This window comes from Glycine soja, chromosome 16 (genome assembly GCF_004193775.1).
Source record: "Glycine soja cultivar W05 chromosome 16, ASM419377v2, whole genome shotgun sequence".
NCBI lineage: Eukaryota > Viridiplantae > Streptophyta > Magnoliopsida > Fabales > Fabaceae > Glycine > Glycine soja.
Genome location: NC_041017.1, coordinates 32,776,817 through 32,782,648, shown reverse-complemented (window position 1 = coordinate 32,782,648; position 5,832 = coordinate 32,776,817). Strand labels below are relative to the sequence as shown.

The following is a 5,832-nucleotide window of genomic DNA, read 5'->3' as shown; positions in this document are numbered from 1 at the left end:
ATTATTGACAAAGGGTTTTAGACATGCATATACGATTCAATTCACATGCCTAATGTATTTCATCCACATCCACATCTCTTTTGTTGCCTCTCTTTTTGTAACCTCTTTTTCATGGATTAGGACGACAATATCTGTAATCAAACACCTAAAGTTCATCTTAAAAATTGATTTTATAGAATTGAATTAGACTTATAATTCACCATCCAAATGATCCAAGCTCACTGCATGAATAAAATCACTCTCTCAAAGGCAATCCAAGTCTAATATAAACAACATGCATCCCTTTCAATTTTTTTAATTATATTATTGATATGTAGTATTTATTGACTTTATCGATAATTCATTTATGCTAGAAAACCTAATTAATCATTTTTAGTGGAATTTTTTTTTCACAATCACGTTTTTTTTCTTCATAAAATTTGAATTGAGAATTTACATAAGAGAACTGAATCCAATAACACTTAACTAACTTGACCCCACATTCGGAGTGGATCATATTATGAGTGCATCATATAATAAATAATCCATATTAAGTCCAGATTCATACTTTATACTTCACAAGAGCATTATATTTTTTTAGAACAAGTGCATCATATTTTGTTACTCATTATCATCCATCAAATGGTAGTTTAAGATTACATTACTAAACTTGTTAGATGTATTCTGAAGATGTTTGTTGCTCTCGTAGATTCTCTCAAACAGAAAAGATTAATTTGCCTACTTAATATTTTGTATTGCTTCAGATACTTGAGTCCACCTTTTCCAACATTCCAAGCCTCCATATATCATCGTAAACATGGGCTTTCAGGAGATTAGGATGTAGTGGACAAATTTATTAGTAGGACAATTACTTGTATAGATATGAATATTAATACTACAAATTGTAAATAGGTGGAGACACTCATCAAACACAACCAATAGAGATCAAACAAATCATTTTCTCGTTCATTATTCTTTTTTTACTGTCTTTAACTACTTATACATTGATTTACATGTAGTTCTTTATTTTAGACCAACTTTTTTGCAAGTATAGTCGAATTGTAGGTTTCAATGCTTTCTTTAGTAGTGTTGGAACCCACGGTTAAAAACAAAGTCTCTTTCTTTAGTGTAATCATTTTGATCAAGAAAGAAAATATTTGTACTTTGCAAACTATTTCTTGCAGCGAAGTTAGCTGAACTTTTTGGTTAACATTAAATCGGCACAATCAACTTTCTGATATTCTCCCATTATTTGCTTATTACAATAGAAATGAAAGAAGTATTGATGTTGTGATTTTTAAATCACTAAATGATGTTTTATTTTAAGTGTATTTCTCAGGTTATATATATATAGAGAGAGAGAGACGAAAACATCCAAATTGCCAACTTAATATGATTCTTTGCTTAAAACTCTATTAAAGCAAAATAGAACGATTCATGGAAAAAATCCAAAATGCCTTATCAACAAATTGTCAGTATCATGTCAATCATCTAATCTAATGTTCCTTATACACTTCATTTTACTACCTATGATGCTGTAACTGAGTTGTACATCTATCTCTTCAGCATTTATCATCCCATCAAGCTTCTGCTACCGATAACAAACCCCTCCCAAATAATTAAAAAAAAATCATCAACTTCATCTTCAAATTTTATCCATCACAAGGTATCAAGCTAAAAGAATATAAAAAAATTCAAAATTCATCTTTATATATCGCATCTTTCACAAGGTGTCATACATGATCTTTCAGATCCTTAATGAGAATATAATACAAAATTCTTTTCACGTTCTAGAACATTTTGAACATGACAAACCAAATGTGAATGGGGGCCATAACAAATGCTAGCCAGTAATCCTCCATATGCTAAGCAGTGTAGGCCAAGATGAAAAATGCATGCTACTGCATGATCTGCGTAGGTTTGTTCATGACCCAGAGAGACGCTATTTTCAGATTCGTGAGTGTAACGCATGTTAGTTTTGTTAACGCAAACCTCAACATTCACTGTACTTGAACTTTTGGTAGACATTAGCCAGCTGGAAATGATAGGATCTTTGCATGATTGCAAAAATTGGCAATCAGAGATAAGGAAACCCCAAACTTTCTGCGTAATATCTGAGACACAATGAAGAAATTCATTTGATACATTCTCAAAATCTGCACTTTTAATTTGACCATTTAACATACCAGCTCTAAACCTATCCATTAAGGAGCACTTTGTACATTTGAATTTCATGGCAGAAGCAATGTTTGGAATAATAAGACCCAAATTAACACACATACTCCATCCAGAACTTTTGCTTAGAGATAAAAAAGATTCACCAGCTCCTGTCCAAAAATTTGCAACAGATGCAATCAGTGAGGATTCAGAATTGAAGAGATGATGAGTTGCTCCTGCAAGTACCAAAGAATATGCAGCACTGATCCTGCTCATGTCAAAAGCTTTTAATTGGTTTATATATGTTTCAGAATCTACAGACAATAAATCACAAGCACAAACTTTATATGCAGAAGCCAGTGTTGTGTATGCTTTTATAGAGTGGTGATGTAGGGGATGCAGCATGAATATACAATCTGGTTTTACTTCAATGCCTTCTAAGTGCTCTTTTAGACCTTGTGTGAGTATCTCCTCAAGCTTCTCACCACAAGACTCAGGATCACCAACAGAAAGATACTCCAATATCATCAATGCACTCAGTCAATCTTCTATCAGCCATGTCTTTGAGGAACTTGGAACATGAACCAGATGATTCAAAAGTAATAGCAGAAATTTCCTAAAACAAATTGACCATGATGTTAGACTGTCCAATGATAATATCAGTAAGTTGTTCCACTTGTCCTATGTTTCACAAAAGGAACATTTATCAGAAAATTCCATATTATGACATGGCAAATAAATCCCTAATTTGGGTGACTTGCACAATGTTTGGGAAAGGCTGACCTAACTATATTAGAATAGCAATTTCAAAGACTTACTTGCAACGCATGATCCACGTAGGAAGAGGGCAGAGCACTACATCGTTTGCAACAACAAACGAACCTATACTTTGACCATAGCTCTGACTGTCTCATTGCCTAGAAAAGATAAATACAAAATGAGATCAATAGAACAAGAAGTTCAATAACCGACTAATAAAGGAAGTGAAAGAACTCAATAAGGAGCCAAGAAAAAGAAGGAAATAATCATAAACCACGAGAAAAACTAAAAAAAAAATCATAGAAAAAAGCAAAGTACAATTTTAACTAATTAATGAGGAATATATTTACAATTTTAACTAATTAAGTTTTGAGTGACTATTTCCCAAATTCCTCTAGATTGTTTTGTAATTCATATGTAATAAATAATATAACAATGAAAGCATCTATAATAGAAGTCAAATGATGGTTGATATATGCCAACCAGAGAGAATATTTAAAAGCAATTATTGGTTTTCAAGAAATATTCTTTCCAAGGTGATATGATACGATGGAAAATGATAAATACAACATATGCAGTGGTTTCTCGGTACTGGGAATGAAAATATCATAAAATTTTATTCAAGACAACAAATGACACAAGCTACGGTGCGTTCGTGAACAAAAACAATGTAATTCATCCATAAAAGCAGAGATTGCACAACCGATTAATTAGTATAATACTAATTAGGAATCCCCTCCTTCAAACAAGGATGTGTATTAACCTGAGTGTAACATAAAATCACCATTCTTCAGGGCTAGATAGTAGCATCATTATCTCTTAATATACTCTAAAATCTAAACGCATGATTCAAGTCACAATTGTGGCAAGCAACGAAGGTCAGGCTAACAAAAGTGATGTAGGACAAAGCAGTAAAACAAAACCACATCATTTTCTTTTACTCTCATTGCAACAAGCATTTGAATTGATGACATTGACATTTACACAGACAGAACATAATTAGGTGTTCCATTAATCCATCAAGATTTGAAGTTTCTATTGTGCGTGACAGACTGACAGTAGTGCCCAAATCCAACACAAAACTTCATCCTCTTTAAATTTGATTGTTCAAACTCCATACTTCACAAGTGCATCATATATCGTTACATGTCACCATCATCAAATGGTAGTTAAAGATTACATCACTTAACTAAAATAATAGGAATGCTCACCAAAGCTTTTAAATCAACAACACAAGGGCCAACTCGTATTAATAGTATATAATCTATAATCTATATCAAAAACAATTATATTCGAAAATGGTTCAGCTCCCTATTTTGGGACTATGTTACCCCTTAACTAACAATAGAAATAAACTACATCACTATTATGTTTCAACTATACATATGAAAAAAACAGCTCACCAACTGTATATAAAGTCCTATTTCAAAATAACTATACACTCTCGTTTCAAATTTAACTTCCATCTCTCATTTCCTATGAAGGGGCACGGAGTGCCTCTTTTCCCCCTAATAATAATAATAATAATAACAATAAAATTCAATATAAATATACCAACAGATTGTCACAGTAAAAAACAATATTTTATACTATCATCTAATTATATAGACTTGGGTACAGGGTAAAATTGTTGACTTTGTAATAAACAGTGCATGAAAAATAAAGTAATAATAATAATAATTTGAAGCATGTACCTTAGGCTGCAAGAGATCCGTATAGGCTACAGTGACCTCTTCTCCCTTGTTGATTTTCTTGATACTCCTCACAACCAATCTTGGACCATAACCCAGGCCCCCTACATTCTCATGCACAAAAATGGCCCTAATTCGTAACTAGTTCTCTATTATTCAGAAACTAAGCATATAAAAACAAACATCGAATTAACAAAAATGAGCACCTTTTGCAAATTCACTACTGCTAATACTAACCCTGCTACCATTCATCTGCAAAACACGATTCTCGTCTCAACAATTAACAAAAAAAGGCAGAAAATCTCAAAAAGAAGTGGGAGAAGAAAGAGTGATTCACTTGTAGGTGTGGAGCAATTCCAAGTTTGGCTTCCTCTGAATGCGAAGAAGAATAGAGGACAAAGCGGTAGCAGGCGTTGGGGGAACAACTGTGGTTGATCCAAGAGAAGATGTGGTCGAAAACCGCGATTCCGAGGGCGCGCCCTTCGTTATCGTGCACCTCCACAGCGTTCGTTAGCACCGCGCTGAGCGCAATCGTGGCTTCCTCCAAAACGGCGTCGCCGTTGGGGACGCCGCGCTGCTTCGCGATCGCTTCTGCCATGGCGCCGGCATCGACGCTGATTCTCTCGGAAACGTCGTCGTGGACAGAGAGGGAGGTGAGGATGTGGCGATTGGAGAGGAGGCCGGCGAGGCGGGAGGAGGAGGTGGGGCGGTGGGAGAGGAGGAGGCGGAGGGCGGTACAGAGGTGGGAGGAGTGAGCGGAGGGAGGTAGGTGGCGCTCGGCGGAGGAGTGGTGGAGAGGTGAAAGTGCGGCGGAGCATGGAGGGGAGCAATAGAAGAGTGAATAGGGATTGGGATTGGGATTGGGAATTGGAAGGGAAGAGAAGCAAGCAGAGCAGTGAGTGTGAAGATAGAAAGTGTGGAGACAAAAAGAGAGAGGAGTCAGTGTTGCTGTTATGTCTCTTCCTATTTCTGTTTGGAGCATCAATCACATTGTTGGTGCTTATTAAAAAAGAAAATGTTGGTGCGTGTGTCTATATTATAAAGTTACACAACTAAACAATCAATGCTCGTGATGTCGTGGTATAACGTACAGGAAAAAAAACGTTGTACATTACTAAATTGTGCGAAACTTTTGCCCAATTGTAGACAATGTGACAATGTTATATTCTTTAATCAAACAACAAATCATTCTTCAAATGTACTTGTTCGTATCAAAAGCACGCTAGACCATTTTATTATGATGAAC

The 5,832-nt window shown here is 35.2% G+C and overlaps 1 pseudogene; it reads right to left on the bottom strand.

Annotated features, from left to right (window-relative positions):
• Positions 1-1,664: 1,664 nt before the first annotated feature.
• Positions 1,665-5,587, bottom strand: LOC114389491 (annotated as a pseudogene).
• Between the last annotated feature and the right edge of the window lie 245 nt (positions 5,588-5,832).